This window comes from Protopterus annectens, chromosome 1.part1, assembly GCF_019279795.1.
Source record: "Protopterus annectens isolate FY-2018-M chromosome 1.part1, PAN1.0, whole genome shotgun sequence".
NCBI classification, from domain to species: Eukaryota; Metazoa; Chordata; order Ceratodontiformes; family Protopteridae; genus Protopterus; species Protopterus annectens.
This window is the reverse complement of record NC_056726.1, coordinates 945,831,020-945,843,335: the sequence shown is the minus strand read 5'-3', so window position 1 is coordinate 945,843,335 and position 12,316 is coordinate 945,831,020. Positions and strand designations below refer to the sequence as shown.

The 12,316-nt window shown below is 36.5% G+C and overlaps 1 protein-coding gene across 6 annotated transcripts in view; it reads left to right on the top strand.

The window, feature by feature from the left end:
• ASAP2 (ArfGAP with SH3 domain, ankyrin repeat and PH domain 2) overlaps positions 1-12,316 on the top strand; it is a 2,005,955-nt gene that overhangs the window by 1,573,191 nt on the left and 420,448 nt on the right. The gene's annotated exons all lie outside the window — the stretch shown is intronic.

The following is a 12,316-nucleotide window of genomic DNA, read 5'->3' as shown; positions in this document are numbered from 1 at the left end:
CATAAGAGCAAGCAGTTAAAAAAGTAATATTTACAAATGCAAACATTTGGAGATGTTTGTAAAAGGATAGTTAAATACATTTGAGTGTCATATCAACTTTCAAGTGTCATATCATGCATCCTCATTCCAAATGAAAGAAAGAAACAACACAATGCAATATTTACAAATGCAGAGAACAATTTGGAGAGGGTTGTACAAAAAGGTTACATACAAACGTCTTACATTCAACTGTCACATTCAGCTTGCTTGAGTGACCATTCAAATGTCAGATCTTATGGCATGGCTGACAGTAATTAAGTAATTGTTAGTAATCGTGTAATTATTGCCAAGAGATTAGACGTGAAAAATTAAATAAGGTGATGCAGGGTGGGAAATTGTATAGTAATTAAGAAGAGGTTGTTGGGTTATATGTGATGAGAATATTGTGGAAGTACAGTGTGTAACAGTGAAAATCTTGTATAAAGTATTTACATTGTTTTAAATAAAAAAGAACATTATAGACATGTATATACATTTTACTGTAAAGTGTGACATACTTTGAGAGTTTAGTTAAGTCATTCTGCATGACTTGGGAGGTGTGCAGTTTATTAGCCTGCATCTCTGAAATAATTAAGAGGTGCTAATGGTATGAAGGTGTGCAAAAGGTTTCAGTTTGCTGAAATGACTTTGTAGCATTTCTCACTCAGTGATTTTTTTTTGAGTTGAGGTTTAGCCCAAGTTATAAAGTCTACTAATTTTGCTCTAAGCCCACATGCAGAAAATTTCACTTTAAGCTTGTTGAAAAGAGAGAGCCAGTAGTTGCACTTCAGCAGTTTAAAAATGAGACATGAAAGAAGAAATGTTGCACTGGCAGTGATTAGAAGTCAGGTGTTCTCCTATATGGAAATGTGCTTATGCTGAGTCTTAGAGGAAAGAGTAATGAAACAACAAATTTTGTCCAAGGTGGTCTGCAAGATATTTGTGTTACTAAGATTAAGGCATTGAGGTGGAACCCATACTCTTGGAAAGCTTTCCTGGTATCAGAGATGAGGTGGTTAGAGACCTGGAGACCTAGAAGCAAACCATAATCTGTTTAAGAGATTTATCAGCTGAATATTCATTGTGACAGGAGAAGATTAATGAGCCATCAAGCTATAGTTCTAAGTAACAAAAGCAGGACTGCTGTGGATTCCTGTTGCCAAGATCAAAAATGTTGATTGTTGGACCAATCTAAGCTTACAGGATGTGCCAAGTAACATGACTGCTGATTTGATGGGATTGAGCTAAAATTTCAGCATGGTTTAGGTTTGATGCTTCCTGTTACATACTGTGAAGAAGCTCACACAGAGACCAGGAGCACAACTCGGAGCGGCTTTATTACCAAGCATAGATTGACAACACACTGAGCAAATTCACATGTGTAGACACTTTAAATACAATCCGGGAATTTATGAACACAGTTCAATACACCACACTGCACCCCCCCCCCATTTTCAGCTTAGACCCACTTAATAATCTTCTGGGGTAAAATGAAGTTCCATTGTCCATACACAATATCTTTAGATGAGGAATACCAATACAACCTTATGGCTACTGACAAAATCTTCAGTGTTATCTTTCAGCCAAGACTTTGAGAAGTGTGGAAGTTTGAGTAACTAGCTTTTCAAAGAAAGAAAGGGAAAGATAATTAAAATAATTATTTCAGTTCTGCTTAAATATTTCAGTTGCACTTAGTGACCTGTGAGGTGATACTACTTTTCTGCTCTGTTCCATCTGGTTGCATTTTTTTAGTTTGTTCTGAGACCTTAGTCTTGTATTTTAATCAGCAGTGGGACAATTGTGTTTCTCCATTATTTTACACTTCTATTTCCACAAGTGGAATTACTTATAAAAGCTATTTTAAACTCTGCTGGCTCATAGTATTGTAGTTTAATTCCCAGTTGTGGCAGAACTGTGCATTCCTGCTAGATTTTGAGGCTTAGTCATTTATTATTGACATTTTTTCATAAACATTGTTACTGGTAAATTTCTGTATAGTTTGGTGCCTTAAACTGTAGGAGAAGATCAATAGCGAGAGAATTGTGACTTCCAAGATGGCTACACACTGATCAACAGCTTAACTTCAGCTCTCCCAGTGTGAAAACAGAAACTTAGGAGAGAAACCCAGTGGACTTATATTTCTGGGTAAATGTTAGTAACTGGGTAGTAAGGGCACTAACTAGATATCAGGAAAAAGGAAATACAGAGGACCTGAAAGAAAGTCAGATGCAAAAGGTGAGAAAAAACACTGGGAAGAGTACTGCAGCTCTTCAGAAAAAGCAGTGTAAGCTCTAGACTTGACTTCCAGTAACCTAGAGGAAAATAATAAGACTATTGCACACAGACCTGATTAAAATAAATGAAACACAGATGGAGTATATCAACTCAAATAACAAAAGGCTGGAAAAAATGGAAGAAGCTTTAAACAGATATTCAGATGAGGTGATAAAACTGCAAAAGTCATAGATCAAAGTAATAAAAAGGCTGTCTGAATGTGAGATTGCTCAAGAAGAGATGTTTAAAAAAATAATAGAATAAGAGGACAGAGCATGTAGGGAAAATCTGAGATTTTCTGCTGTACCAGAGAAACTGGAAGGAACAGACTATGTTAGTTTTATGAAAGCACAAATAAGCAACTGGACTGGTATTCCACAGCAGGAGTTGTTAATTGAAAGGGCGCATCATGTGCATGCTCCAAACCTGGCCATGAGAAAGCAACCTAGACCTTTGATAGTAAAAAACGCAATCCCACCAGCAGAAGGAGTTGATTCTGACAAAACTGTGGCAGAAAGACAAAGTACTAAAAGTGGGAGTCAGTAAAGTGCTTGTGGAAAATTATTACTCACTGTGTACCAGGCAGAAGAGGAGTAACTTTATTCCACTATCCAGGGAATATCGAGAAACAGGCATGAAATTCACACTGCTGTATCCAGCTATCTTCAATATATTCTTTCCTGGAGGGACAAAATCATTTTTGATGCAGTACATGCTAAGGAGGAAATACAAATGTTTGTTCAACAAAAAGTGAGCTGTGAAATAAGATATTTAGATTCTGCTTCTTGTTCTTCTGGTAATAAAGACCACAGAGTGACTGTGCCAGTGAAACCTTTTCCAATGTTTCAACAGAAAATGCTTCAGAGGAGGGGAAAAAGTACAAGAGTTGACTAGAAGAATCGGGAGTACATTGGAAATAAAGCCGAGGGAGGATTTGGGAGATGGAGATGAACAGGAATAAAACCAGTAACTTAAAAATTGACAAATGTGGGATGAGAAAGCAATGATTTTATTTTTGATACATGAAAGAAAAAGAAAATCTGGAAGTATTGGACTTTTTTGACTATGTTAAACTCGTAGAGGACTCTGAAGCATATGCCCTATTAATGTCATTAATGTTCAGAAAAATACTTAGAGGAGGGAAGAGGAGGGAAAAAGTTAACTAAAAGTAAAACTTTTTTTTTCATAATAGTAATATTTTTTTACAGTGAGTAATTTTCTTTGCATGCTATAAAGTAAAGTTTTATCAGTTATTTTAAGTGTAATGTGGATACTAATGTAAACAGGTGCTCATTTTTTTCTTCCCTTTTTCACTTTTAAGAAATGTGTAGGCACTGCAGTGTAAAAAGAGAAGAAAAGTCTGGTCAAAAGAGCATGACAAAAGAAAATTGATGTACTTTTTTTTATTCTTGCATAGGGGAATGACTGGATTAAGACCCTTAACTGTATCTAGTAATAAATTTTAAGAGACAGCACGTAAATGAAAAATAACATTGAATATTATAAAGATTTTTTCTAACAATTAAATGTATGCTTTTAGTAGCAACTTTGTATCTGGTCCTCATGTCTCCATGGAGACAATCTGATAGAGAAAAATAAATGGCTAGGAGATAATGTTTTCTGAAAGTGTTCCATTTTTTTCTGTCTGGGACAGCTATAAAGATAAGGAAAAACCAGACAGCACTTAGTAGAAGCACAGTCTGTATCATGCATCTTAGCACAGATAACCTTTCTTTTCAGTTAACCCAAGTGTGTGAGTGTGGCTGACAGTTTGGGACACATGTTCCTCTTAGGAAGGTAAAACGTCATCCTTTGAAGATGTACATAATTTGGTGTGTTAGTATTACATTAATAGGTTTTAAGGGGTATTGGGTTGCGTTTGTTTTTTTTTTTTTGTTTGCTTGAAGGCTTTTAATAAAACAAAAGTTTTGTAAGATGCGACATAGGCTCAAATAGATATGACAAGAAACAGCTGTATAAAAGATCAACCTGCCAAGTGGTACATGCATGTAACACAAAAGTTGGAACTAGATACTTAACAAAAAAGCTGTTGCAATGGAAATAACTTTTTAACTCAATAATGCTTTTTGGAATGTCATTAAATGTCAATGCCTCACAGATAAATGCAAAGAAGAAAGAGTAGTGAACTATATTAAAAATATAGAATGCAAATAGCTATGCTATAGGAGATACGACTGTATAGAACTGAACAGGTGAATTTGATAAAGAAAGGTTTTCAGGATGGTTATTCAGAGGAATACCTGGGACAAAGGAAAAGTGGATTACTTACATTAATTGCAAGAGGACCTCCAATAGTAATAGAAGATGATAAAAAAGATAACAGTGGTAGATTTGTAGTACTAATGGGCTACTGTCAAGGGAGGTGGATTACAGTGGCATGTATTTATATTCCACCTAAAACTGCTGTAATGCAGCTTAAGAAAATTATGGGAGAAATCATCAGCTTTCAGTAAGGAATATTACTTATAGGTGGGGACTGGAATTTGATTTGCAGCAGTGAAGATGTGCTGGGGGGCAGTAGGGAAACTATAACAAAGGATGGTAGATTTTTGCAAATAAATTATAAAAAACATTTGACATTGAAGATGTGAGTTCAGTAGTAGGATTTTGGAATGAATTTACATATTATTCCCAATATGCAAAAACTGGACTAGGCTAGACAGAATTTACATTTCACAGGAAGGAACGTGTATTTAATTGAAAGTCTTAATATAAACCCAACAACTGTTTCAGATTGTGTGTCATTAATAACTAAAATAAAAACACAGGACAATGAAATAAAATTATACACTGGCAGTTTCCCTCCTATTTGTTGAAAAAAGAGGAATTTAAAAAATTGGCAGTGGAAATTATTCAGGAGCTATTATAGATGATAGAAATTTCTTCTGAAAATGTAACTGTAGAGTAGGATAAAATTAAAACGGAGTTTAAAAGTAGGGTGGAAATAAAAGAAAGAGATATCTGGTTAAGAAGTAACAATTATTTAGAGGGACTAACAAATGTTAAAGTATTGCAGAGTAGGGGTAATCTCACAGAATAAGTAGAGGAGCAACTGCAGAATGCTAAACCGAAAATAAGGGATTACCTCAGTAATATACATGAATTCAGAAAGATTGCTGTTCAGCAACATTTTTTGATAATAATTCTAGAGCACAAAAAACTTTTAGAACAACGACTCAGGCAATAGAAAGTAGAAAGGTCTGTCTACAAGCTTAGGTAGTTTACAACAAGGAAGATAACAAGAGATCCTGTAGTGGCACTAGAAGAAAATTGAAAATTCTATGAAAGTCTGTATAAAGCAGAGAAATATGGAAATCAAGAAAAGGTACAAATGGAAATGTTTCTGGAATAATTAAATATGCCAATGTTAGAGGTAGATGATGCTCAATTACTAACAGGATAGGAGGAGATGAGATAAAAATGGTGATGTATAACCAGGATGCTCAATTACTAACAGGATAGGAGGAGATGAGATAAAAATGGTGATGTATAACCAATCTACAGGAAAGTCCCCAGGAATAGGTTGTATTCCTGTGGAAGTTTAGAAGCTAGGAGGGAAAAAAACTGCTACAGATCTGGAAGGTTTTGTTTAATAGTATTTTAAGAGAAGTATCAACATCCTTGAAGAAAGTTGTGATGGCTGTAATAACTAGAGGGTAAAGGCCCATCAGATCCAGCTTCATACAGCCCCATTTCAATACTAAACCATGGTTATAAAGTGCTTTTGTCTTTAATAGCTAAAAGAATGGCAAATGTGATGCCAAAATTGATAGATATGGATCACTGTGGCTTTGTGGAAGGAGGCAAACATTAGACAACATTAACAAAACATTGATGATCCAGAGGGAAGCAGAATGTAAGAAAATACCTTCGTTGTTGGTGAGCCTTGATACAGAGAAAACATTTGACAAAGTAAGCTGGGACTTTATGAACAGGGCATTGGAAGCATTTACATTCCCTGAAAAACAATATAAGGCTGATTAGGAGGATATATGAGGGATCAGAGGCGAACATTTAAGTGGGTAGGTTCCTCTGATAATTTCTGCTTGAGCAGAGGAACCAGGCAGGGGTGTCTTCTTTCCCATTCATTTGCATTATATTTAGAACCATTGGCAAAGAAAATAAGGAACTCAGAAATTCAAGGCTATAATTGGTATGGGAGTGAAGAAAAGCTGAGCTGGCTGTATTTGCAGATGATATTATTTTATACCTGAAAAAAACAGAAAAGGACATTTCAGTGTCGTGAAACATTTTGAGATGGTTTCATATCTTTTTGGAATACAAAATGAATGAAATTAAAACAAAGGCAATAGCTGTAAATTATGTACCTATACCCACACACAAATTGGTTCAGTTATATCTATATTTATGGGGATATGATAAAAGTAGGTACTTAACAGTATGGATTAAAATGATTCTGGTGTGGCAGCTAAGGATATATGGGAGAGACTAAACTAAAGGTAATACAAAAAATGAGAAATTGAAAGCTCTCTTTATAAGGATATGGGTAGTAAGATACAAGCAGTTAAAATGTTTTAGTCCCTTTAGTCTTATACACAGGTCAGGCATATTCTTATCAAACAGAGAAGTTGTTGATAGCAGTTAATAAATAGCTGAAGGATTTTATCTGGGAGAGGAAGTTGGCAAGAGTTAAGTGGGAAAATATAATTCTTTCAGTAGAACAAGCCTGATTAGGATTACCTAATATGAAGGAGCATTTCAGAGCTACACAGTTAAGAATCCTGTACATAGCACAAGCAGAAATCTATAATTCAAAATGGAAAGGAATGATGATAAAACAGGGGAAGCCTAAGAAACAAGGAGATACTGGGATTTTGGATTCGTTAAGAAGAATAACAGTAATCATAAAGAATGTTATATACGTAAAGTAGCAGAAAGTTTTCTAAGAACTGAGCCAACACAGGAATGGAGAAAGGAGATTCTGCCAGTAGGGATGACTGTTGTTAGGGACAGAGACAATAGGCAAGAGGGGGCTGGAATTTATTGGAGAAAACTGGCAAAGGAAGCAAGGTATCAGGAGCAAATAACTAGAGAGGGAAAGGTAATAGAATGGGAAGACGCCAATAATTTATTTGGCCTGCAGGCTACAGATTGCCGTCCCTATCTAGGATTGATATCAGAGTATAGGCAAAGAGAAAGGGATAAGGGGGTCCTAAATGAAAGGCCAGCACTAGTAGAGTTTTTAGTAGAATCTAGAACAGAAGCTGCTTTTAAAAAAAGGAATAAGTAGTAGAACATATAAAATACTGTATGGTAATGCACAAAGAAACATTGAGGAGAGGGATATATGTTTGTCTTCCAAATATACAACAAAATCTAGAAGATTTAGGATTTTTGCTTGGAATTGCTTACATAGGTATTTTATACTAAGTAGACTTCAGAGAATTTTTCCTCGTGTAGACAGCAAATGTTAGAGGTGTGATAAAGAAGAAAAAGGTAATTGGGAACATATTTTCTTGGAGACTTTACAGTCTCCCAGTAGATTGCTCTATCAGAGATACTGGGTAAGCAAATTGGTGTATCTAGGAAAATATTTTTTTTTGAACTGTGATATAGATTTGGAATTGCTTAGACATTGTAAGGCCTTGCTGAGTCTAATTATGGTGGCTGCCAAAAAGTAATTACTAGAAAATGGAAGTAAAAGTCTAAACCAACTGAACTAGAAGTAGTGAATATAGTAACAGAGATAAAACAACTAGAAGTGGAATCTGTAGAAAAGGGTTGGAGCAAACTACATAGTAAAATGGGAATTGTGGGAACAATACACACAGGGGAAGAATGAGGTTTAAAAGAAGACAGGATGTGAATGAGCTATGTAATGTTTGACTGACAGTGATTGGGCAGATTATAAGTGATGTATAATGTTTGCAACTAAACTTGTGTCAGTATGGTTTGTGATGTATAATGTTTGCAACTAAAATTATATCAATATGTTTTTTTTTATATAAATGTATGATTGCCAATGTCATAAGTGATAATTTAATAAAGATGTTTCTTGTTTAAAAACATAGTGAGAGAATTGTCTCTGCTCCAGTTTGTGCTTAAGTGATATTATATTCTCCTCATCTTTTACCTGCTGAAATTTGTATTCTGTGTCTGACCCATTCCCCTCTAACACATTAAGCTGAAGGTTCTGAAAGAGATCCAGTATTGCCTTTATTTAATTCTATGCCTGCCTAGGTAGCCTACTTGCTCTTCCCAACTCACTCTCACCCCTCCGTCTTGGTGTTGTTGTTTTATAATAAGGCTGTGTCTGTGGCCTCCACTCCTTATGAAAATCTGATTTCCAAAGTCCCTCCCTCCCTCCCCCTTTTCATTGCTGTTGACTGTTGTGTAAGCTATTTATGTACTCTTCCCACCCATTATTTTCCATATGTCCATGATACTGAGTGCCCACCCAGCATACCAGTATTGCTCTAGAGTAAACCCTCTTTACTTCTTATTGTTCCCTGCTCATTTTCCAGGAGCTCAGCAAAGCTTGGAGTCCTAGCCTTCATTCCAGAAGTGTTTACATATATCCGGTGCCCTCCAGGCAAGGTTAAGTACCTTTGATTGCTAAATCACACTTGTTATTTTGAGTGATCACTACTGTTTCATTCTTTTATGTTTGCATTTCAGTGATTTATTTTTTGTAAACAAAAGAAAAAAATGTACTTCCTTTCACTGTTACTGCTGTTGAGACTGTCTTGAAATTGGCTTGCACTTGTGGATCTCTTCTACCGGGTTTATTCATGTTATGGTAGGATGTGTTTGCCTAGTCTGTCTGAGATGGGAAATACACAAAAGGACTTGTGGTGTAGTCATTTTAATGGCCAGAGGGCTCAGTAGTTAGTTTTCTGTTTTTTTTTTGTGCTGCTATAAATTTTGCAGATTTGCATGGGTTAGCAATGCCCTGTACAGAAGCAAACAACGAGAAAGCACGGTTCATAAAAGTGTACCCTGTAAAGCAGAAATATAGCATAAATGCCCTTGTGTGCTGACAAGCTTAGGGCAGCTAGTTGGGAGTCAAGTGGCAATACCTACAGATTTAGTTGAATTCAGTGTTGTGTAAACATTAAAGTTAGTAGAATTTAGTACTGTTTAGCATAATCTGCACCAATTAAGTACCATTAATAGCCTTTAACTCCAATACACCAGCCCCTTGTAGCTCACAAATCAAAGGACTGGACAGTATGGATATGCAGTTTCTTAACTTCCCGGTATCCAGCTTGGTGGATATGGACATCTTGAGGCAGTGTAGAAATTGTCTCATGTTTACTGACAACCACTTAATCCATAAAGAAGTAGACACAATATACAAGAGGTGTACTTACACAATGACAGTAGAGGTTAAACTATTGCATACAGGTGCACATCAGGTTGTCGCAGCCACACACACACACAACACACACCTTACATAGTACACAACACATACATAAACTAACTTATACTGAGGCATTTTAAAGCAATCTCGACCTAGACCGCCCATTGTCAAAGTTATGCCCCAGCAAGCCCAAATGCACACAGAAAAAGCAACACCTAACACCACATGTACTGTCACTTTTAGTGGTGCCCCAAATATTATGCCCCTAAGGCAAGCAAACACACTTGCCAGGACTGTCATCATAGACTCCATTGTAATATATATACTGATGTTCTTCTAACCAAGCTGAACAAGTAGAGCATAACTGTTAATTGCTAATCTGCAACCAGAATCCATCAAATCACACATGCACTCAAGTTATTATGCCCCATAGAGAAGTATGATTCCATCATAGTCCTTATAGGTGTAAATGACCAATGATTTACCTCCCTGGACTACATGAAGAAAGACATTATAGAGCTTTTAGACTATGTGTCTCATATATCCCTTTATGCACATCAGTTCGGCTTTGTAAAACACAGATCGTGCCTACTTAAAATGGTTGTGTTCTTTGAAGGCCATGGATAAGGGACAAAGTCCACACTGCTTGTCTAGAACTTTGCAAGGCCTTTGACACTATCCCTCATACTGGGATTATTGATGAACTCTCCCAACTCAACATTAACTCACACATAGTTTGGTAACTGGTTGTCTGGCAGAACCCATACTGAGGTAATTGCTCTAGACAGAAAAATGTCACTAGTGGTGTCCCACAAAGCTCTGTCCTGGGTCCTCTCCTCTTTGATATATATTTATGTGACATAAAGGCCAATATCAAGAGACTCTGGTTCACCAAGTTTGCTGATGAGTGCAAAATGGAGTACGTTATCAGATAATATTCTGATACCTAATTCTTCAGCAAATGCTGGACCAGACAAATGTTTGGTGTATTAAGCATGGGATTACCCTTAACACCAAGAAACACAGTATAATTTCCTCTGGTATGTCTAGCATCAGTATTGCTTGCCATGTAGATAAAATTCCACCTAAAGTTGACAAAATCGTAAGGGGCATGGGTACGTATGTTGATAACAGTCTTTCCTTTGACCACCATGTCTTTCTGGTGGTTAGAAAATCTTCCTTGCACAGCTCCTCCTTTGTGGCATCTTCAAAAGGTCCAAAGAAGTTATAGCCCCACACCCCTTATTAGTCGCATCATTGAATATAATGCACCCTTCGACATGTACCTCACCAAGCACATACCCCAGCTTGAGAGGTCTTAGCATTTCCTTACCAAAAAGGTGTCAGGTCTCGGCTATATTGTTATGTTCTTGAATCATATCCTACCTGTCCCTGAGCTAATGTTATTTCTTAGAGAGAAATAAGTATGTTCTGGATGGGTCTGTGCAACTCAGCAAACAAGGGCTTTCATGAATGCCTTCATAAATCTTTCCCTCTTTGCTTATCATGTAATGTCTGGAACCTGTGGTTGCATATGATCTGTTAATTTTGCTGTTCCATTTTCCTCTCATACACATAATGTCATGTTGAAATGCTATTGTAATGTCCTGCTAAGCATGCTGCCCAATCGTAAATCTTCCACTGCACCTTTTTGCCCCTTTTTGTACATCATTTCTTTTGTGCCAGTCCTGGTAACATGAGTACACTGAATAATTTAGTAACTGAATTCCCCCCTTCCATTCATTACTGAAGGCACAATAGTAAACCATGCACTTGCAAATGTTAGGAAGTCACTTATGTAACGTTTACATTGAGTCATTTTCATCATGGTATATTTTAACAGATCATTTTGATAACTTTTTTGGTATCCTTTAAATAAATCCTATTGGTAGATTTATGTGGCAGTGTTAACTACAGCAATCATAGGAAAATTTAAAACAATTGAATCTGTTGACCATTAGTCTTTGCCGATACCCAACCTTAGACTGTACCTCTCCTCTCTAAGAGGGCTAAGCCACTGTAGCTTGGGGTGAATTTATGAATATACCATCCAGTTATCCAGGTCCTGTTTGGAGGAAGACAGTGTATCGCACTCCTTGATTTGCAGGGAAAGTTGAGTCAGTTATTTCTGCATTCACAGATGTTTACTAGCTCAGTTACTATATAGAAAGGGTCAATTTCATTCACTCCTAGGGTAGCCCAGTGACATTTGTAGCTTTCCTGAGTGGCTTCTTTTTCCTTCCTGATCTAAAAGTACACTTTTCAGCTCCATAAAAAGCTGTGTCTTCTAACAGCAGTATAGCAAGCAAATTTTGAGTCTACTAATGCTGAAAAATTATAGAAAAAGTTTCTGCTGCAATAACAGAGTATCTTTGTCACTAAAAAGTACCTGGTAACTTTGTAGTAATACAACATTTTCCAGACACACACAGAGTTCCCCTTAAAGGGCTTCTTCTAACAGAACGATTTGTATTATTTTTCATGTTCTTTTTACAGCTGAAAAGGCATCCCTCGGACTCTGTTTCATTTATCTCTTAAATATTGGGTACTGATTAAGAGGAGCTCTCTTTCTGCCTGTCTCTCTCATTAGAAGTGCAGGTTTTTCATTAGCAGAAACTTTATTTCCTTCCATCTGTGAAATCACTTGATGAATGTCTGTCATTGCACAGCTGTTGATTA